Source organism: Rhincodon typus, chromosome 48, assembly GCF_021869965.1.
Source record: "Rhincodon typus isolate 14 chromosome 48, sRhiTyp1.1, whole genome shotgun sequence".
NCBI classification, from domain to species: domain Eukaryota; kingdom Metazoa; phylum Chordata; class Chondrichthyes; order Orectolobiformes; family Rhincodontidae; genus Rhincodon; species Rhincodon typus.
This window is the reverse complement of record NC_063379.1, coordinates 7,546,134-7,570,181: the sequence shown is the minus strand read 5'-3', so window position 1 is coordinate 7,570,181 and position 24,048 is coordinate 7,546,134. Positions and strand designations below refer to the sequence as shown.

General features: G+C 43.0%; 1 pseudogene; it reads left to right on the top strand.

The window, feature by feature from the left end:
- LOC125488027 overlaps positions 1–24,048 on the top strand; it is a 297,359-nt pseudogene that overhangs the window by 88,603 nt on the left and 184,708 nt on the right.

The following is a 24,048-nucleotide window of genomic DNA, read 5'->3' as shown; positions in this document are numbered from 1 at the left end:
CCATCCCCGCCTCTTCGACCTGTTTGTTTCCTCTCCACCTATCCTCTCCTCTATCCCTCTTCTATCCGCCTCCCACTCTCTCCCTATTTATTTCAAAACCCCCTTCCCCTCCCCCTTTTCTGATGAAGGGTCTAGGCCCGAAACGTCAGCCTCTCTGCTCCTATGATGCTGCTTGGCCTGCTGTGTTCATCCAGCCCTGCACCTTGTTGTCTCGGATTCTCCAGCATCTGCAGTTCCTACTATCAGGGATTCTATGATTCTATTTTGTGAACTGTGCACACTGGTCTAGTTATGGTCTCACTGAGGACTTGTACAGCTGCAGGAAAATTTCCTTGTTCTTGTACTCGAACCCTCTTGCACTGGAGACCAACATACTAGTTGCCTTTACAACTGCTTGCTGCACCTTTTATACTCCTTTTCAGTGACTTGTGACAATATCATAGCTTTAAGAGGCGTATATTGTTTTTTTTTTAATGAAGGGAGGTTGAGACAGGTGATGAGCAGTCTGCACCAAAGCCAAGAAAATAAACAGCTTGTGAGGCCTTGGGCTTTCTTAAAAAGAAAAAAAAATTGGAACAATTGAAGCAGTCTGAGTGGGTGGGGTCAAGGACCTACAGATCCAGGATTTTTAGTTTGTTTCTTAGTAGCAGTTGTTGCTGGAGTCTTGAGGCTGGATGTGGAAGGTCTTATTCTCTCTCTGTTACAACTAGAAGCTGGAGTTCTTTTCCTGCTGCTAGAATTGCATGGGAGACAATCTATTTTACTGACTTTGCCTTTGCCATGGGTGTGTTTATGGGATGTTACTATACTGGAACAGTTAATGTTTAGTAGTTAAGTAATCTATTATTGTGTTAAGTATTCCATAGAGTTAAGTTATTTCAATTCTTCTGTTGTATTTTAGTACAGTGTACGAATAAAGTGTATTGCTTCAAGACTAGTAGTTTGGCTACTTGAATTGCATCTGGGACGTAGCGTCTGGCACTTGACTTTAAAAAAAGAAAAGTTAGGGTCTAAGCAATCTTTTTAATATTTTGAGGGGGTTTGGTATGGTCCATAACAGACTGGCCTACAACGGCTACCATGCCCTTTTGTAAATCAGCATTTTTCAATTAATCACAATTGAAATAGTACAATGCCAGTTTTTTTTTCTCCCTACTGAAGTGGAGAACTTCCACATTAAACTGCATCTGCAATGTATGTTACCATTCATTCAACTTTAAGCGTCTTAGTTTTCTGTGAATTGGAACCTGTGGATTGAAAACATGGTAGCATGGTGTCATGACACCCTTATTCAAAAAAGGAGAGAGGCAAAAAGTGGGAAACTATAGACCAGCTAGTTTGACCTTTTTAATGGGGACATTGCTGGAGTCAAGCATAAAGGACATAACTGAACACTTGGAATGACAAAGCTCAGTTTACCAGTGTCAGTGCAATTGCATGAAAGGCAAGTCATGCTTGATAAATTTGCTGGAAGTCTTTGAGGACATAACCAGCAAGGTAGATAATGGGGATCCAGTGGATTCGGTATATCTAAACTTACAGAAGGCATTTGACAATGTGCCACATAAACGACTGACCCCGAAGGTTCAATCTCGAGGGTTAAAGGTAGAGTATTGGCTTGGATAGAGGATTGGCTGATTGAGAGAAAGCAGAGTGTTGGGATAAACGTGCGCTTCGCTGGATGGTGAATTCTAATTAGTGGAGTGTCACAGGGTTCGGTTCTCCAGACTGCAACTACTTAAAATCTGTATAAATGATCTGTAAACAGGGACAGCCTGTAATGTAACAAAGTTTGCAGATGATACTGTAATAGGTGGGAAAGCAGGCAGTGATGAGGAGATAGAGTTTACAGATGGATATTGATAAGCTAGAAGAATTGGTCAGAATCTGGCAGATGGAGCTTAATGTGGATGAGTGTGAGGTTGTTCATTTTGTCTGGAAAAACAAAAGGGCAAATTATTATTTAAATGGGAAGCAGATTCAAAGTGCATCAGTGCAGAGGGATCTGGACATCTTTGTGTATGAATTGCAGAAAGTGGGTATGCAGGTGCAGCATATAATATTCGAATGGAATCCTGGCATTTGTTGCAAAAGGACTGGATTATAAAAGTAAAGAAATATTGTTACAATTGTATAAGACATTGGTGAGACCACGTCTGGAATATAGTGTCCATTTTTTGGTCTCCTTCCTTGAGGAAGAGTGTGGTGTCACTGGAGGCAGTTCAGAAGAGGTTCACAAAGTTGATTCCAGGGGTTAAAGGACTGACATCCTCTGGAATGATTGAATACCTTGGGCTTGTACTCGCTGGAGTTCAGAAGAATGAGGGGGTGATCTGATTTGAGGGATGTAAAATGCCAACGGGGATTGATGAGATGGACAATGTTCAGCCTCAAATAAGAGAGCAAAGAGAGGGAGCGAAGATAGTCAGTTTTGTACCTGAGTGGGGAAGAACCTATTTCCCTGAGGGTTATGAATCTGTGAAACTCATTGCCACAGAGTTCATTGGAGGTAGAATCAATCAACAGATTCAAGAAAGAAATAGATATGTTTCTGATGAAAAACAGAATAAAGGGCGATGGGCATCAGGCAGGATCGTGGAGCTGAGACCAGGATGAGATCAGCCATTATCATGTGAAATGGCAGAGCGGACTCAAAAGGCTGAATTCCCTACTTCCACTCCTAATACGTTCCTTTGTTTCTATATACCTTCTCACCACATTCAATTCTTTCTTGTTTCGTATCATCAGCAAAACTTGAAATATTATATTTAATTCTGTCATCCAAATCATTGGGAAAGACTGGGTTACTACGCGATAACATCTTTGTTGCATGCGTCTCTAATATTGTGTTTCATACCAACCACTATTCTTAGAACAACATTTGGTGGCCTGTAGACAAGTTCCACGAATATTTCCCACTCTGCCTGTTGTTTCTTAGCTCAACCCAGACTGATTCTAAATCGAGGCTTTGTGAACCAACCTCCTTTGCCAACATTGTGTTGATTTCATCTTTCACTATTAACACTATCCCACCTCCTTTCTCCTTTGTTCTTGTCAATCTGCAGATTAAAATATCTTGGAATATTAAGTTCCCAGCCTTAGTCATCCTGCAGCCAGTTCACCATAAAAGCAATTGTACTATACCCATGTGCAACTAGTAGCGTTGTTAATGCATTTACTTCATTGTGAATTCTCCAAGCATTAAGAAAGTACCTTTTACATTTGTCCTATGCACTTGATTACTCAACTTTTTTTGTTCTATGGCCCTTTCTGCTGCCAGCTTGTGTTTTCTCTGCCTTACTTGTTTTCAACCTTTCTATCTTTAAATTCCATCTTATTTTTCCGTTTTTGTTTGTATCCCTGCTTATGTTCCTGTCCCTCTGGTACTCTAGTTTAAACTGTCTCCCACAGCACTTGTTAATGCATGTGAAAAGATATTGGGCCCAGTCCTTTCTGCAATGCAACCTGTTCAGTTTGTACAGGTTCCAATTTCCCCACAATCCCAATGCATCAGAAATGTCAGTTCCTCCCTAATATCCCATCTATCTAGTCATGCATCCATCCAATATATCTTCTATTCTGATCACGCTTGCATGCATATGGGATCATCGTATTTTACTGTGTGTAAGTTATGGAAAAGATATATGAAAAGTTACTTTATTTGAATGCATAAACTTTTCGCAATAATGCAGATTAATTAGCAGCACAAAAATGTTGTAAGTGGGTATCATATGATAGTGAGACATGATTGCAGGGTGACAAATGATGGGAACTGAACATCCAGAAATATTCAATCTTCAGGAAGCACAAAGAAAAAGAAAAGTAAAGGAAGTCGGGGTTGTGGGGAGCTACTGTTAGTGAAAGATGAAATCACTTCAATAGTAAGAGGTGTTTTTGGTGCAGAATATCTAAATGTGGAATAACTCTGGGTGCAGCTAAAAATAAATGAGGGTTGATTTTTTTTTAGTGGGAGTTATCTAGAGGCCACTATATATCAATCCAATTAGTAATGGCAAGATCAGGGGATGTCATTTATCAGAAATTTAGATATATCATGTGACAAAGGTATTATAGTGATCATGGGTGACTTCAGACTGGTCAACATCCTGGGGTGAGTACAACTGTTTATCTATAAGCAGGTATATTCAGGAACCAAACAGAACATGCTATTCTGTATTTGGTTTTCTGTAATGTTTAATTAATAATATTGTGAATGGCCCTTTAGAAAAAGGACCAGAACATGATTGAATTCTTCAGTGGGATATAGTTAAGAAGGGAAAAGTAGATTGAGTAAACTTGTAAGGCAAATAAAAGTGGACCGTGAGAGTTTCTTAATGTATAGAAAGAAAGAGATTAGTGCAGGAAAATGCAGGCCCCTTAAAGTCTGAAACAGCAGTGTGGATAATGGTAGGAAGAGGCAGAAAAATTAAATAGCTACTTTAGTCTGTTTTCACAGAAGAAGAATTTATACAAATAATCAATTGGCAGAGAGCTGGCTTTAATGGGGCAAGAGCAACGGGATTGATTGGAATAAGAGGTTGGCAGATAAAACAATAAATGAACAAAGGGCCAGCTTCAAAGTGCAGATGTTTTGGATACATTTAAGATATAGTCCCTTGAATGGAACAGGTAGGACAAACAAGTCCCGAGTTCCATGGATGATAAAGGAGGTGGAAATTAATATTATAAAGAAAAAATGTACTTCTGACCAGTGTAAGGCAGAAAGTACAATTGAGAATCAGCATGGAATTGAAGGTTTTGGGGAAGGTGACAACACAAATGAGAGAAGCAAAGAGGAGCTTTGAAGGAAGACAGATCCCCAAGTCTTTGATAGGCGTATCAAAAGTAAGAGAGTGGTTAAAGGAGAAGTAGGGCTGATTCGACACCCAACGGTGGATGTATACATGGAGGCATAACTTAGGTGTTAAATGATACTGTCTTTACCAAAGAGACAGAAACTGCCCAGGCCATGGTGACAGAGGAGAACACTGGTTGTCATGAGTAGGATTTGAGATTAATAAGGAAATAGATGTTGATAGATTGTTGACACTTAAAATTAACTAGGCATAGGGACTGGATGAGATTCAGGAAGTGAGAATAGAAATTAGAGGTGCACTGGCCATACTATTTCAGTCTTCCCTGGACTCGGAAGGTGCCAGAAGACAGGAGGATTGCAAACATTATGGCCTTGTTCAAGAATGGTTGTAAGGCTAATCCCAGTATTTACAGACATGTTCGGCTACCTTTCAGTGGTGGGGAAACTTTCAAGACACAATTATTCGGGATAGAATTAGTAATCGTGTGGGAAAGTGTGTTATTTAGCAAGAGTCAGCATGGATTTCTAAAGGGGAAATTGTGCTGAAATTTCTTTGAGGTAACTGAAAGGATTGATGAAGGAAGCGCTGATGAGGCGGTATACAATGATTGCCAAAAGGCGTTTGACAGTACCACACAACAGACTTATGAAGAAAGTTTTGGCCTTGGCCTAAAGGGGACAGTAGCAACATGGACACAAAATTGACTGAGTGATCGGATATGGAAAATAATGGTCAATAAACGTCTTTCAGGGTGGACGAAGGTTTGTAGTGGAGTTTCCTCATGGTCACTGTTTGGACCCTTGCTATTTCTAAAACATATTTTTGGGGTATAGGATAAAATTTTAAAAATTTGCAGTTAACTTAGAAGAATTGTAAGCAATGAGGAGGACTGTGGAACTCCAAAAGGATGTTGACAAGTTAGTGGAGTGGGCGACTAGGTGGTAAATGAGATTCAATACAGAAAAGTGTGAGGTAATGGACTTTGGTCGTAAGAACATTGAAAGACATTATAAAGCAAGGGTGCTATTCTAAAGGGATACAGGAGCTGAGGACCTGGGTGATATGGACACAGATGGTTGAAAATGGCAGGACCGGTAAAGAGATTGGTAAATAGACTACAGTGTTCTTGGCATTATTAATGGGGACATAGAGTGCAAGCACAGGGAGATGACTTTGAATTTGTGCAACTTGGACACTTGTTAGACCTCAAATGGAGTGTTGTGTACAGTTGTGGGTGCCACATTATAGGAAAGATGTGAATGTATTGGCTAGTGTAGAAGAAATTTACAAGCATGATTCCAGGACAGATTGAAGAAATTAGGATTGCTGTCACTGGAGACAAGAAGGCTGAGAGGAAATTTGATACAAGTGTACAAAATTGTCAGCAGGCTGGATAGGGAAGGTGGAGAGAAAGTGTTCCTTTGCACAAGAAAAAAAAATCAAAAGATTTAAAGTGATGTTCAAAAGAGACAAGTTTGATTAGATTCACCAGTTTTAAAATCTCCCCACCCCTGACCTCATCCCATGTCGAAGCCTCCCTCTCATCCCTGCCTCCTTGACCTGACACATCATCTCTCGCACCTATCTGCTGCTTCCATACCACTGACCAATCCCCACCACTCCCTACCTGCACGCACCTATCACCATGCCACCTACCTTCCCCAGCCCCACCCCTCCTCTCCCCATTTATCCCCCAGCTCCATTCCCCCTCCCATTTTTGAAGAAGTGTCCCGACCCGAAACATCAACATTCCTGCTCCCCTGATGCTGCCCAACTTGCTGTGTTCCTCCAGCTCCATACTGTTATCTCAGCTTTATTAGATTTTTTTTGTCACACAGCGAGTAGTTAGGGGTATGGAATGCACTGCCTGAAAATGTGGTTGAGGCAAGTACAATTGAGGTATTCAAGAGGGCATTGGATGATTACTTGGATAGAAATAGTGCACCGGGATATGGGGGAAAAGGCAGACGATTGGCACGAGGGAATAGAACTGATGCTGGGACAATGGCATCCGTCTGTGCTGTTTGAATTCTGTGAATTTTTGAGAAATGCTATGGAAACAAACTTCTATTGGGAAGGCAGAGCCGGACAAAATAAATAATAGTAAAAAAAAATATGGAGGAATTAATGGAACTGGAAGATGACATATCCCCAGGTCTTGACAAGCTGTATCCCATGATGCCAAAAGAGGTGGCCATTGAAGTGGTGCATGCGAGAGTTGTCGTCTTCCATAATTCTGTAGATTCTGGCAAGTCCAGCAGTTTGGTTGGTAACAAATGTAACCCCATGGTTTGAAAATAGAACAGAACCATAGAAATATACAGTACAGAAGGAGAGCATTTGATCCATCATGTCTGTAATGGCTCCTGAAAGAGCTACTCAGGTGGTCCCATTTCTCTAGCCCTATCTCCCTCTATATTCATAATTTTAAAATATATATTCAGCTCTCTTTTGAAACTTTTTATGGAATCTGTCTCCATTGCTGTTCCTAACAACATTCCAAACCCTAACAACTCTGGGTCAAGAGTTTTTTCTTATCTCACTTCTAGCTCTGTTGCTGACAACCCTGAAATTGTGACCACGCCCCCCACCCCCCAACCAACCCCCATTACTGACATATAAACTAGTGAAAACAGCATATCCTTCTTTACCCTCTTAAAACTGTTCTTAATTTAGAACACCTCAATAAAGTCACCTCTTAACCTTCTCTGCTGCAAGCAAAATAAGTCCAATTTCTCTAATCTTTTCTTGTACCTAAAGTCCCTCATCCTGGTATCAGGCCAGTAAATGTCCATTGCACTCTACCCAGGACTTGATTAAGGTGTTCTGAACTGAACACAATATTCCAAATGTGGTCTGACCAATGGTTTGTAAAGGTATAAAATCACTTCCTTTTATACCTAACATCTTTATTTATAAACCCAGGGATCAGCTGAGCCATTCAACCTGCCTGTCCACTTTCAACGACTTGTGCATGTGAACTCTGAGGTCTCTTTGCTTGTGTACACCCCTCAAAGTTGTACCATTGAACCTGTATAGTCTGCCAATGTCTCATCGACCAAAATACATTACCTCACATTTCTCTGCATTGAAGTTCATCTGCTCATTTGGCCATCTTGTCAGTGTCCCTCTGAAGTCGCTCAGCATCATCATCACAATTCATTCCCTGGCTTAGTATCATCTGCAAATTGGGAATTTGTCCTCAATGCCCATCTCCAAATCACTTGTACAGATCAGAAAAGGCAAGTGTCCTAATAGTAATTCCTGGGGAACATCACTTTCAGCTCTTCTCCAGTTTGCAAAATTTCCATCTATACCTACATGCTGCCAATGATCCATTAATCCCAAACAGTTCCAATTTTCCCAACATAACTAACTTGGCAAGTGGCACCATATCAAATGCTTTCTGAAAGTCTAAATGTATGACATCGACAGTACTGACCTCACCCACTGCATGTATCACCTTGTCAAGGAACTCAATTAAATTTGTCAGACATGAGCTGCCCTTGCCAAAGCCATGTTGACTGTCTGGTATTAACTTATTTTTCTTTCTGTATATTTACCCTAACTATATTATAGCCTTGATCAGGTTTAACATTATTGATGTTAATCTGACAACAGTGTAGTTTCCTGGGTTATCCTTTGCCCCTTTCTTAAACAATGATGTCATATTTGCAATCCTGGGATTAATCCTGTGTTGAGAGGGGCCTGGAAAATTTCTGTCAATGGCTCCGCGAATTGTTCTCTTCCCTCTCTCCGCAATCTAGGGTGTGTCCCATCCAGGACTGGTGACTTCTCTACCTGCAATGCTGCCAGCCTTTTTATTACCTCTTCTTTATATATCTATTCAGATGCTGAAAGCCCACAATTTCAATTGGGCGATTGTCACAATTTTCTAATATGGTAAAGACAGAAGCAAAGTACTCATTTAGTACATCTACTGTACTCTTGCTTCAGTGAGCAACTTGTCCTGCTTGTACCTTATGAGCCCCATTCTATCTTTCAGTGTAATCTGTTACTAATAAAATGTTCGAAGAACATTTTACTACTTGTTTTAGTGCAATCTGCCATCCTTTGTTCATAGTTTATTTCAGCCTTTCTGATTCTAGCCTTAGGCAGTCTCCTACATTTGACATACTCTGTCGAAAGGCAGGAAGCTGGAAGAACACCGCAGGCCAGGCAGCATCTGGATGAAAGGAGCAGTCAATGTTTCAGTTTTCACCCTTCTCCAGGACTGGATGTGGGGGTAGGGGAGCTGCAGATAAAGCAGGGATTTGGGGAGAGGGAATGGACGTGGAATGTTGGTGATAGGTGGACATGGGTGGTAGGTATGACCTGGTGCCAGAGAGACCAAATGTAGACTAGGTGACCATTTCGCTGAGCCTTTTCACCTGGCCCGTAATGGCCAACCTCCCAGTCACCGCCTATTTCACCCTCCCGCCGCACTCCCCCTACGACATATTCATCCTCGGTGGCCTCCTCCCCCAGTGTCGCAGCGACTTGGAACGCAAATTTGAAGAACAACTTCTGCCTGGGCACCCTACAGCCTAGAGGACTCCACACCGTTCTCCAATTTCAAATAACCTTCCCACCCATTCCTCGGCTTCCCTGCCATTCTACCTTCTGACCCTCCCTTCTAGCCACCAACTGGATTCGTCCCTCTCATCCACCAACCAGGTTGTACCTACCACCAGGGTCCACCAATCACCACCATTCCCGCCTTCACCCCTCTCTCTATGTCCTTCAGGGAAGGAAATTTGCCACCCTCACCTGGTCTGGCCTACATGTGACTCCAGACCTACAGCAATGTGGTTGACTCTCAGTTGCCCTCTGAAATGGCCTGGCAACCCACTCAATTATACCAATCACTAGAAAGTCTCAAAGAATTGAAACCAGACGGATCACCTGGCATCGACCTAGGCACCCGAAAAGACAATGGCAGAAACAGCCCTGTCAACCCTGTAAAGTCCTCCTCACTAACATCTGGGGGTTAGTGCCAAAATTGGGAGAGCTGTCTCACAGACTAGTTAAGCACCAGCCTGACATAGACATTCTCACAGAATCATATCATACAATGTCCCAGGCACCACCGTCACCATCCCTGGATATGTCTTGTTCCACTGGTAGGACAGACCTAGCAGAGGTGGTGGCACAGCAGTATACAAGCAGGAGGGTGTTGCTGGAGGAGTGCTCAACATTGACCCCATGAAGTCTCATGGCTATAGGTTAAACACAGGCAAGGAAACCTCCTCCTGATAACCACATACTGTTCTCTCTCAGCTGATGAATTAGTACTCCTCCATATTGAGCAACACTTACAGGAAGCACTGAGGATGACAAGGGCACAAAATGTACTCTGGGTGGGGGATTTCAATGTCCACCATCAAGACTGACTCGGCAGCAGGACTACTGATCGAGCTGATCGGGCCCAAAAGGATATAGCTGCTAGACTGGTTCTGCGGCAGGGGATGAGGGAACCAACAAGAGGGAGAAACATACTTGACCTCATCCTTAGCAATCTGCCAGCTGCAGTTGCATCTGTCCATGACAGTATCGGTAAGAGTGACCATCACATAGTCTTTGTGGAGACAAAGTCCCGCCTTCACATTGAGAATAACTTCCATCATGTTGTGTGGCACTAAGACCATGCTAAATGGGGATAGACTTCATACAGATCTAGCAACTAAAGATTTGGCATCTATGAGGTGCTGTGGGCCAGCAATATTTCCAGAGTTGTACTCCAGCACAATCTGTAACCTCATTGCCCAGCATATCCCCCACTCAACCATTACCATCGAGCCAGGGGATCAACTCTGGCTCAATGGAGAGTGCAAGAAGGCATGCCAGGAGCAGCACCAGGCATACATGAAGATGAGATATCAACCTGGTGAAGCCACCAAACAGGAATAGCACACCAAACAACGAAAACAGCAAGTGATAGACAGAGCTAAGTGATCCCGCAACCATTGGATCAGATCTAAGATCTGCAGTCCTGCCACATCCAGTCGTAAATGGCGGTGGACCAGAAAACAGTTCACTGGAGGAGAAGGCTCCACAAAATATCCCCATCATGAAAGATGAAAGAGCCCAGCACATCAGTGCAAAAGGTAAGGCTGAAGCATTCGCAGCAATCTTCAGCCAGAAGTGCTGAGTGGATGATCTATCTTGGCCTCCTGCAGTGGTCCCCAGCATTACAGATACCAGTTTTCAGCCAATTCGATTCACTCCACATGACATCAAGAAATGGTTGGAGACACTGGATACTGCAAAGGCTATGGGGCCTGACAACAACTTTCCGGCAATAGTACTGAAGACTTGTGCTCCAGAACTTGCCGCTCCCCTAGCCAAGCTGTTCCAGTACAGTTAGAACACTGATATCTACCTGGCATCGTGGAAAATTGCCCAAGTATGTCCTGTACACACAAAGCAGGACAAATCCAACCCGGCCAATTACTGCCTCATCAGACTACTCTCAATCATCAGTAAAGTGATGGATGGTGTCGTAACAGTGCTATCAAGCAGCACCTACTTAACTACAGTCTGCTCAGCGACAACCAGTTTGGGTTCTGCCATGGCCACTCAGCTCCTGACCTCATTACAGCCTTGGTTCAAATATGGACAGAAAAAGCTGAATTCCAGAGAAGAGGTGAGAGTGACAGCAAGGCTGTATTTGACCGAGTGTGGCATCAAGGAGCCCTAGCAAAATTGGAATCAATGGGTATCGGGGGCAAACTCACCGGTGGATGGAGTCACATTGGAAGATGGTCGTGATTGTTAGAGATCGATCATCTCAGCTCCAGCACATCTCTCCAGGAGTTCCTCAGGGTTGTGTTCTAGGCTCAACTATTTCAGCTGCTTCATCAATGACCTTCCCTCCATCATAAGGTCAGAAGTGGGGATGTTCAACAATGATTGCATAATGTTCAGCAACATTCATGACTCCTCAGATACTGAAGCAGCCCATGTTCACATGCAACAAATCTGGACAATATCCAGGCTGACAAGTGACAAGTGGCAAGTGACATTCACACCACACAAATGCCAGGCTATGGCCATCACCAATAAGGGACAATCTAACCACCACCCATTGACAAAGAACGGTGTTACCATCACTGAATCCCCCTCTTCAAACATCCTGGGGGTTACTATTGACCAGAAACTCAACTGGACTCACCACATAAATACAGTGGCTACAAGAGCAGGTCAGAAGCTAGAAATACTGCAGAAGTAACTCCCTCCTGACTCCTCAAAGCCTGTCCACCATCTGCAAGGCACAAGTCAGGAGTGTGATGGAATACTCCCCACTTGCCTGGATGAGTGCAGCCCCAACAACACTCAAGAAGATTGACACCATCCAGGACAAAGCAGCCCGCGTGATTGGCATTACACCCACAAGCATTCACTTTCTCCACCACCGATGCTCAGTTGCAGCAGTGTGTACTATCTACAAGATGCACTACAGAAATTCACCAAATATCCTCAGACAGCACCTTCCAAACCCACGACAACTTCCATCTAGAAGGACAAGGGTGCAGACATATGGGAACACCTCCAAATTCCCCTCCAAGCCACTTACCATCCTGACTTGGAAATATATTGCCGTTCCTTCAATGTCACTGGGTCAAAATCCTGCAATTCCCTCCTTAATGGCATTGTGGGTCACCCTAAAGCTGGTGGACTGCAGCGGTTCAAGAAGGCAGCCCACCACCACCTTCTCCAGGGCAACTAGGGATGGGCAAGAAATGGTGGCCAGGCAGTGATGCCCACAGCCCACAAATGAATTGGGGAAAAAAAAGCAAAAGCAGAATACAGGTAGCTAGGAAGACAATTATGAAATCGGATCTCAAAGGTAGCGATCTCAGGATTAACTTTGGTGCCATGTGCTAGTCAAAGTAGAAATGACAGGATATATCGGATGAATATGTGGCTGACATGATGGTGTCTGGGGGAGGGTTTCACATTCCTGGAGCATTGGGACGGTTCTGGGGTAGGTGGGACCTGTACAAATTGGACTGGTTACACCTGGACAGGACTCAGACTGATATCCTGTGGGGAGTGGTTGCTAGAGCAGTTGCAGAGGTTTTAAACTATTATGCCATGGAGATAGGAACCTATGAAAGGAGTCAGAAGGAGGCAGCCAGAACAAAAACAGAAGGTAGAAGGGGGAATAAGAAAAGTGATAGGCAGAGAAATCAGGGACAAAATTCAAACAGCTATTGAGAAAAATAAGAGCTAAACAAACAGTGTTGAAAAGACAAGCTTAAAGGCTTTGTGTCTTAAGGTGCGGAGCGTTTGCAATAAAGTGATTGAACTACTTGAACAGAAAGTTGCGATTACGTACACATGGTGACAGGGTTACCAGGGTATTCAGTATTTAGGAAGGACAGGCAAAAAGGAAAAGGTGGTGGAGTGGCTTTGCTGGTTAAAGAGTAAATTAACATAATAGTGAGAAAGGATATTACCTCTGACAGTGTGGAGTCTGTATGAGTAAAGTTGAGAAATACCAAGGGACAAAAACATTAGGGGTCTATATACAACACCCACTAATTTGCAGTGGTGACGGTGGGAATGACGCTAAACAGGAAATTACAGATGCATGTGATAAGGGAATATTGCTTTATCACGGGTGATTTTATTCTGCACACAGAATGGGCAAAACAAATTAGCCATAATGCTGTAGAGGACATTGGAGTATATACAGGATGGTTTTCTTGACCAGTATGTGGAGCAACCAACAAGAGAGCAGGCCATCTTAAGTAAAAACCGAAAGAACTGCGGATGCTGTAAATCAGAAACAAAAACAAAGTTGCTGGAAAAGATCAGCAGGTGTGGCAGCATCTGTTGATTTCAGAACAGGAAGGGTCACCGTCCCGAAAAGTTAACTCTGTTTTTTCCTTCACAGATGCTGCCACACCTGCTGAGCTTTTCCAGCAACTTTGTTTTTGTTCCTGAGCAGGCTATCTTAGACTGGGTACTGTGATGAGAAGGGAATCATTGCCAGTCTTGCTGTGCGAGACCCCTTTGAGATGAGCAAAATAACATAATGGAAATTTTTATCAAGGTGGAGAGTGAGGTAGGTGATTTGAAGACTAGGGTGCTAAATATTAATAAAGGAAACTATGAAGATATGAGGCGTGAGTTGGCCTTGATAGATTAGGGAAGAGGTACTTAAAGAGATGACAGTGGATAGACAATGGCAAATCACATGGGGGAACTGCAACAATTGTCTATTCCTGTCTGGCAGAAGAGTAAAATGGCTACGAAGACAAAAACAAAAAGGCAGATTACTACCTGAATGGCTGTAAATTGGGAGAGGGGAGTGTGGAGCGGGACCTGGGTGTCCTTGTGCACCAGTTGCTGAAAGTGAGCGTGCAGATGCAGCAAGCAGTAAAGAAGGCAAATGGTATGTTCGCCTTCATTGTGAGAGGTTTCCAGTATGAGCAGGGATGTGTTGTTGCAGTTATATAGGGCCTTGAATATTATGTGCAGTTTGGTCTCCTTTTTTGAGGAAGGATACTCTTGCTCTAGGGAGTGCAGCGAAGGTTTACCAGGCTGATTCCAGGGATGGCAGGTCTGATGTATGAGAAAAGATTGACTAGGTTGGATTGTTTTAGACAAATGAAAGGGAATCTCAGAGACTTATAAAATTCTAACAGGGTAGATGCAGGGAGGATGTTCCCGATGGTGGGTGTGTCCAGAATCAGGTGTCACAGTCTGAGGATTCGGGATGGGCCATTTAGAACGGAAATGAGACATTTCTTCACCCAAAGAGTGGTGAGCCTGTGGAATTCATGACCACAGGAAGTAGTTGATGCCAAAACATTGAATGTTGGGCATAAGGCACTACCCTGACGAATTCCTGTAGCTGAGATAATTGACCTCCAAAAACCACAACTGTCATCTTATGCTCTAGGTATGAATCCAACCAGCTGAGAGTTGCCCCTGATTCCCATTGACTTCTGTTTTGTTGGGCACTTTTCTGCCACACAGTTAAATGCAGACTTGATGTTCGAGATGTCACTCTCACCTTACCTTTGGAATTCAGCTCCTTTATCCATGTTTGATCCAAGGTTGTAACAAGGTCAGGAGCTGAGTGTACCTGGCAGAACCCATACCGGGTACGAAATACACTTTTAGGATCTCACCCATCTCCTACAGTTCCGCACATAGGCGGCCTTGCTGATCTTTAAAGGGCCCTATCCTCTCCCTGGTTACTCTTTTGTCCTTTAATGTATATGTCCAACCCTCTGTATTCTCCTTCACCCTATTTGCCAAAGCTATCTCCTGTCCGATTTTTGCCCTCCAGATTTCCCTTTTGAGTATACTCCTTGTGCCGTCATTGTTGCTTGAGTGATTCACTTGATCCCAGCTGTCTGTACCTGCTATATGTAGTCTCCTTTTTTCTTAACCAGAGCCTCAATTTCCCTTGTCATCCAGCATTCCCTACACTTACCAGCCTTATTTTTCACATTAATAGGAATATTCTGCCTCTTGACTCTCGTTAGCTCATTTTTTGAAGGCCTCTGCTGTACCAACTAACCTTTACCTACAAATGGCCTCCCCTGATTGTTGAACAAGGGAATCAAAAGTTGTCAGGGGTAGATGGGAATGTTGAATTCAAAACAGAAACAATCAACTACAATCTTATTGAATGATAGAGCGAGCTCAAGGAATCAAATGACCTACTTCTACAAATTTCTTTAGTTGATTTCCGATTTTGTATTAGATTCAGTCATGATTTATTTGACCAGTAATAACAGAATGGATCAGTACCTCAGTGGCTGCTTGCTATACTCGACGGAAAATCCCATCACCAAATGCATCCTTTCTTTCCCATTCTCAGTGGTTATCGGTAACTCTACACATCAGTGTATTCGCTTTCATTCTTTACAGAGTGTCACTGAGCTTGTGCAGAAGAGAAACAGAGCAGACAGTTCCAAACTTCTCCTGGAGAAGGGCTCTTGGGCCTGAAGAGTGATGCGGGAATCCTTTGTGAAAATGTGAAGCAGGGTTCCAAAGTTGGATAAAATACTGAAAGAAGCACAGAAATGTGGTATAGTAAAATGATTAAATTTAATTTCAGATTTTACTGTGATATTATAGAGGTTTGTTTTCCATAAAAATTAATTGATTTAAACCGGTTTGGATCAATTTCATTATATGAACATTGCACAAGATTTATCTGAAGTACTGAGTCAACTAAAAGGTAAGGAATAAGACAGATTTCACACCATTTATTTCATTTCTGAGAATCTGCATGATTGGCTTGGGCAATTTGTCAAAAGATTGTCAGAGTCAGAAAACAAAGTCAGGGAATAATGGTTGAACATTGTTTGCTTGGATTCGTCATCATTCCCCAATTATTCTACATAGCTTTAAGGTAAAAATCATACAACATGATATTTTTTGTTTTTTTTTACTGTTTCGACGTGAGAAGTATAATAGGCAAGGTAAATGAACTTAGAACTTTGGTTAGTACTTCAAACTATGACATTATTGCCATTACAGAGATTTGGCTGAAAGAGGGACAGGACTGGCAGCTAAATGTCCCAGGATTTAGATGTTTCAGGTGTGAAAGAAAGGGAGGTAAAAGGAGTGGGGGACTTACATTCCTGGTAAAGGAATATTTCACAGCTGTACTGAGTGAGGATACATCAGAGGACTTGCGTAGTGAGACAATATGGGTAGAGCTCAGGAATGGGAAAGGTGAAATCACAATGCTGTGGGTATAATACAGGCCTTCCAACAGCCAGCAGGAGATAGAGGGGAGGATATGTAGACATATTTTGAAAAGTTGTAAGAACAGCAGGGTTGTTGTGGGTGATTTTAACTTCCTCTGTGTTGACTGGGACTCACTGTGTGCTGGGGGCTTGCATGGGACAGAATTTGTAGGGTCCATTCAGGAGGGTGTCTTGACATGGTATGTAAACAGTCCAACCAGGGAAGGGGGTTATACTGGACTTGGTTTTGGGAAATGAGCCCGGCCAGGTGAGTGAAGTTGCAATGGGGGAGCATTTTGGGAGTCATGACCATAATAATGTGAGTTTTAAGGGACTCCTGGATAGGGATAAAACCAGTACTTGGGTGAAGGTGTTAAACTGGGAGAAGGTGAACTACAACAATATTAGGCAGGAACTGGAGAATTTTGATTGGAGGTGGCTCTTTGAGGCTAAGTCCACATCGGACTTTTGGGAGTATTTCAAGTAATAAGAGGTTAGGAGCAGTGCATTCCTACGAAAATAAAGGGTAGGTATGGCAAGTTCCATGAACCTTGGAATGTTATGACTTTGGTCAAAAAGAAGAAGGGCAAGGTCTAGGAGGAGGGGAACATATGAAGCCCTTGAAGTATGTAAGGAAAGTAGGAAAGAACTTTAACAAGGAATTAGAAGGGCTAAAAAGGGTCATGAAAAGTCATTAGCAAACAAAATTAAGGAGAATCCCAAGGCATTTTGTACGTATATAAAAAGCAAGAGGGTAGCCGAAAGGATTGGCCTTCTCAAGGGCAAAGGAGGGAATCTATCCGTGGGGCCAGAAGAGGTAGGTGAGGCCCTAAACTCGCCCACAAAGAGAAGGAATTGGAGGAGGATGATCTCGGGGAAGGAAGTGTCAAATCTCTACACCAAGTTGCTCTTAAAAAGGAAGAGATATTGTGTGTCTTAAAAAGTATTAAGGTAGATAAGTCCGCGGGTCCTGATGGGACCTATCCCAGAATATTGAGGGAGGCAAGAGAAAAAATTTCTGGAGCATTGACTTTGGCCACAGATGAGGTCCCAGGAGACTGGGGAATAGCGAATGTTGTCCCATCGTTTAAGAAGGATAGCAGGGATAATCCAGGATATTATGGGGGCCAGTGAGCCCCACATTGGTGGTAGGGAATTTATTGGAAAAGATTCTCAGGAACAAGATCTATATGCATTTAGAAACAAATGAACTTATTAGCAATAGACAGCATGGTTTTGTACGGGGGAGGCTGCATCCCGCTAACTTGATCAAGATGTTTGAGAAGGTGACAAAGATGATTGAGGGAAAAACATTTGCTCTTGTCAAACAGCCATCAGTAAAGCTTTTGACAAGGTCCTTTTATAGCAGGCTGGTACAAAAGCTGAAGTCACATGGTATCGGGTGTCTAGATGGATACAGAGATAGTAAGAACTGCAGATGCTGGAGTCAGAGATAACAGTGTGGATGGAGCTGGAGGAACACAGCAGGTCAGGGAGATTTTTCTGAAGAAGGGTCCTGACCTGAAACATCAACTTTCCTGCTCCTCTGATGCTGCCTGACCTGCTGTGTTCCTCCAGCTCCACACTGGATGGATACAGAACTGGCTTAGTCATAGGAGACAGAGGGTACTGATGGAAGGCTGCTTTTCGGAATGGAGGGTTGAGACTAATGGTTTTCCACAGGGACCAGTGCTGGGACCTCTGCTGTTCATGATCTACATAAACGATTTGGAGGAAAACGTGGCTGATCTAATTAGTAAGTTTGCTGATGATACAAAGTTTGATGGAGTTGCAGATAGTAAGGAGGAATGTCAGAGGATACAGCAGGATGTAGATCAGTTTGAGGCATGGGCAGAAAAATGGCAGATGGTGTTTAATCCGGACAAATATGAGGTGATGCATTTTGGAAGGTCAAGAACAGGTGGAAATTTATACAGTGTATGGCAGCACCCTTAAGAATATTGATATGTAGAGGGATCTAGGTATGCAGGTCCACAGATCAGTAAAGGTGGCAGCGCAGGTAGATAAGGTCGTTAAAAAAGGCCTACAGCACGCTTGCCTTCATTAGAAGGGGCACTGAGTATAAGGATAGATAAGTTATGCTGCAGCTTTATAGAACTTTAGTGAGACCATACTTGCAATATTACGTAAAGTTCTGGTCACCACACTACCAGAGGATGAGGATGATTTGGAGAGGGTACGGAAAAGATTTACCAGGATGTTGCCTGGTATGGGAGATTTTAGCTGTGAAGAAATGTTGGATAGACTGTGTTTGTTTTCACTGGAACGCATGAGGTTGAGGGCTGACCTGATGGAAGTTTATAAGATTGTAAATGGCATGGATAGAGTGGAAAGCATGAGGCTTTTTTCCCACGGTGGAGGGTTCAATTACTAGGGGACACAGGTTCAAGGTGCGAGGGAGGAAATTTAAAAAAGATGTGCGAGGGAAATTTTTCTCTCAAATGGTGGTGAGTGCCTGAAACACATTGCCAGAGACGGTGTTGGAAGCAGACTGAATAGCAGTATTCAAGAAACATCTGGGCGAATACAGAATAGGAAAGGAATAGAAGGGATACAGGTCCTATAAACAAAGATGGATTTAGTACGGAAGGGCAAAACGTGTTGGCAGAGGCTTGGAGGGATGAAGGGCCGATTCCTGTGCTGTGTTGTTCTTTACTTTGTGTTATAGCTGTATGTTCTGGAGGAACCAGACAGCAGGTTATATCATTATTATCTCATTGATGCTGTGTAACATGACAGGATTTATTAAATAATCTGAGTAAAGGCACTCCTAAGCAGCAGCCATCACAGTATAATTTAATTTGACAGCCAATTTGAAAGGCAGTAGATTGAATCTAAGGCAAGTTTTTAAACTTAAACAAGAGCCGCTGTGTGGGCGAGTGGACTAAGCTGGCTTAAGTGAATGGCATGATCGGCTCAGAAATACATCAGTAGAGATAGTCATGGCAGACTTTTAAGAGGATACCTCCAAATATTCAGAATAAGTACATTCCAAATGAAGCGAGAAATTTTAAAGGGAAGAATCGCTTTCTGTGGTTAACTGAATAAGTTGGAGAAACCATTGAGGAAATTGCAAAAATGGGTGGCAGATCAGATGATTGATGAGAAAATAAAGAATGGCAGAGAAAGACTAAAAGGTTAATTAGGAGGAGGAAATTGGGATATGTGAACCTAAACCAAAATCTTAAAAACAACAAAGCAAGAATTTCCACGGTATTTAAAAGCAAAATGTATGTAATGTGAGTGTCACTCCTGTAAGGAGTGAGAATGTAGACTTATTGGCAGATAATAAGGCAAATGAAATTAATAGATATTTTGCTTCTGTCTTCTCCATAGAGGATACAAAAAGCATTCGGTAATAGTGATAAGACACTGTTTGCTGACATCAAAACTGCAGGGCAACTGTGCCAGTGTGTTCACTCAGAAATGTGCACATGCGCAGTTCCAGACTTCCTATATCGTCAACCCAATCTCTCTCACCCTCTCCCCTCTTCTTTGGGTCTCAACATCACCACGTGTTCCGCCACCGAACCATTTACCAATCTCTGTCCTCTCCAGGTCCCAATCTCTCTTTTTCTCTCTCGCTTTCTCGCTTTCTCTTTTCTCTCTCTCTCTTCTCTCCCCCTCGCTCTCTCTCTTGCCCGCGCTCTCTCTGCGCCCCCCCGCCCCTGCTGTTGGTGGTGTTGGTGCTCCCATGAGGATCTTGAACAGTTCATCAACTTTACTAACACCTTTCACCCCAACCTCTGGTGATCAAAAATGCCCTCAACCACATCTCTTGCATTTCCTGCACTTCTGCCCTCTCATCCCCTCCCCCCAACAAAAACAAAGACAGAATCCCCCTCGTCCTCACATATCACTCCACCAGCCTTCAATGTATCATTCTCTACTTCCACCACCTACAATCCGACTCCACAGCCAAAGAGATATTTATGTCCCCACCCCTATCTCCCTTTCGTAGGGACCGCTCTCTATGTGACTCCCTCATCCGCTGCACGCTCCCCGCTAACCTCACCATGCCCGGCACCTTTCCTTGCAAATGCAGGCGGTGCTACATCTGCTCCTACAACTCCCCCCTCACCTCAGTTCAAGGTCCAAAACAAACCTTCCATACCTGACAGGGGTTCACCTGCACATCCGTCAACTTGGTCTACTGTGTCTACTGCTCCCGATGTGGCCTCCTCTACATCATTGAGACCAAGCTTAGACTTAGTTTTGAGGAGCATCTGCGCTCTACGGGACAAACCACAACATGTTCCAGTTGCCAACAATTTTACCTCCCCCTCCCACTCCCTGGGTAACCTGTCCATCCTGGGCCTCCTCCAGTGTCAAATTGACATTAACTACAAACTGCAAGAGCAACACCTCATCTTCCGCCTCAGGAGCCTACAGCCCGATGGCCTTCACCAGTTTTAAAATCTCCACACCCCCGGCCTCATCCCATGTCCAACCCTCCCTCTCATCCCTGCCTCCTTGACCTGACACAACCTGCCCACCTTCTCTCCCACCTATCTCCCCCTTCCATCCCACTGACTGATCCCCACCACTCCCTACCTGCACTCACCTATCACCATCCCACCTACCTTCCCAGCCCTACCCCTACTCTATTTATTTCCCAGCTCCCTTCCCCCTCCCCACTTCTGAAGAAGGGTCCTGATCCGAAATGGCAACTTTCCTGCTCCTCTGATGCTGCCTGGCCTGCTGTGTTCCTCCAGCTCCACACTGACATTTACTTAGATTCGGAAGAACATGTTGATTTAAGTTTTTTTTTAACCAAAGTCAGTATCAAGATTTCATAATCTTCTTCATCTTTTCACTGAATTTGGTTGTGTAGCTGCATAAATACACATGTTTGTACATGAACTCAAATACATAAGAATGTTTCAGTGGTGATGTATGTTGGAGCTGTATAATCACCTCGATAATGCACTGTTACTGTGATTTTACTGGTTAAGAAACTAACAACTGCTGTCAGCCACAAGAGGACAAAACTTCCTGATACACTGAACGGTAAAGCTATGGATTTCCTTCTGCTTTTCATCTCTGGGTCGGTGCTTTTCTCATTGCTGAGACCCCACAGTCCCCTGCGGACTCTGTTGGCCACTAAAATATGCCTGATTGTCAAAGTGTTAAACAGTAATATCAAACCATGCAACTACAATACTTTTCATCTACAAGTACATCTGACCTGCAGTTGATGTGGAAAACGCCACATTGGAGCGACAGCTCCAGGGAACTTTGGAAATTATTCGACCAGAGTCATATGCAAACCAGAAGGGTGTGTTCCGTAAAGCAATCAGAGCCGACAGCGTGGTTACAATCAAAGTGGCAGTTCTCACTGTACAATAGTTTTATTTAAACTTCTGAAAACAGAGAGTTACAAAATGGTCAGTTGTAAAGAAGACAGTAAACCACACAGACACATCAGTGTGGCAGGATTCACACCCAGGATGAACTCACAAACAGCAGTGTCGGACAGAAATGAATCTGGAAAATGATAACTCAAAACTTGATATACTGTGACATTGAAAAGTATGACCAGGAAATCTGCTGTTGCTACAGCAATCATGTAAACTGAGATACGTTTAGAAAGTCTACAATTTCATAGACATTTGGAACAGTTTGAAGCAAATGGTGATTGATTCAATGTCAATTTTGAACTTTTGAACTTGATTGGATGCCTTTTGGTCTTTCTATCTCTCTTAGTCACCGTGTGTGTATTTGCCTGTTTCGGGGTATCCATTTCCACACTCAAAGCCCTGTACAAGCAAAGCAAGTCCTGACAATAACTGACAAAGTATCATTTGCCCTCTCAATTGTTGGCTGTACCTTCATGTTAACTTTATGATATTTGTGTGCAAGAACATTGTAATCCCCTGGACGATAATGTTCTGGTGATCCTCAAGTTAAAACACTACCTGTCATCTCTCTCTAAAGAGAGAGTGGGACTCTGGCAACTTCAATTTTAGTTCTTCCAAAATCCATCATCTCCACTTTTCTGGATTAAATTCCATTTGCCCCGTTCAGCCCATTTGAGCAGCCTGTGAATGTTGTCCTGTAGTCTAAGGCTTTCCTCCTCACTGTTTACCACCCCATCAATTTTTTGTGTCTTTTGGGAGCTTGCTGATCAGAGGTCATACAATCATGCCTCATCCATTCAGGGCTGAGAGTTGACAGATTTTTAACCAGGGAGGGGAATCAAGGGTTCTGAGGAAACGTAGGAAAGCAGTGCAGACGGTCATCAGATCAGCCACAATCTCATTGAATGGGCCGAATGGCTACATCTGCTGTGATATCTCTTTGTCTTAATCCACGTTTGAAACAGGGAAGGAGACACAGAGGCGTAAGGGGTCCCAGAGCTGAATCGCTCCCTGAATGTTGATACAAAGTTCAGAATCTGATCTCAGGCCTGCAGTCACTGGGACGATGTGGAGATTGGATTTGGACCCTATCCTCCTGAGATACACTGCATATGTCTCCTTTGGGACATTGGGACAAATGCGCTGATGGATTTGTTTCTTAAACAGAAAGATGGCCAGGTCCGTTTATCACAGTGAATCTATTGGTAACATCTAAACCTTCAGGAAGGAGGGAGAGATAAAGTGAAGTCACAAGGATACAAAGTGAGAAAAAGAGAGATCCAGACCGAGAGGTGACTGAGAGACAGAGGGTGAAAGAACATATTGGTCACATCACAATGTATCTTTACGCTGTGTCTAATCCCATGATGTACCTGTCTGGGAGTGTTCAAGGGGGACAGTTTAAAGGAGGAGATTTACTCAGTATAACAACTTCTGCTTAACCTGGGCCAAAGATTATTTGATATTGTCAGGGCGGGGGGAGATTTATCTAAGTAACAGGGAGAGCAAGATGAGGATAGTGTGGAGTGAGATTCATTTTATATTAACAATGTTGTTCCTGTGCTGGGAGTGATTGACGGAGCAGTATAGTGGGATCTTTACTCTGTATCTAACCCCAAGCTGTACCTGTCTTGGGAGTGTTTAATGGGGACAATATGGATAGAATTTTGTTTTCAGTTTTTGGAGCTGACAGTGGGGTTTATTCTGTGTCTGAATATTAAAGCCTGTAAGTGTGCTTTGTAGAATTTATTTCCCAGTCTTCGATATTGTACATGAGGGAGAGATTCACTGTGCACTCAGGTCCCTGTTATTCTTTGCATTTCTGATGAATTGTATTCCTACATTTAATGTTTATCTCCATATTTGTGTTTGTAATTATATATTTAATATTGTAATGTACAAACCATGTGGTATTTCTTTGTAATGTATTGATTATGGATAACTTGAACAATTTGAGAATGTCTGTTTTAATTCAATAACTTGTGTGCCTTCTGAACATGGAGCAAATCTAATTATGTAAAACAGAAAGTGCTGCAAATACTCAATAGGTCAAACAGCATCTGTAGAGAGAAAAACAGAATGAACGTTTCTGGTCGATGACCTTTCATTAGATGAAATGACTGAGTATTT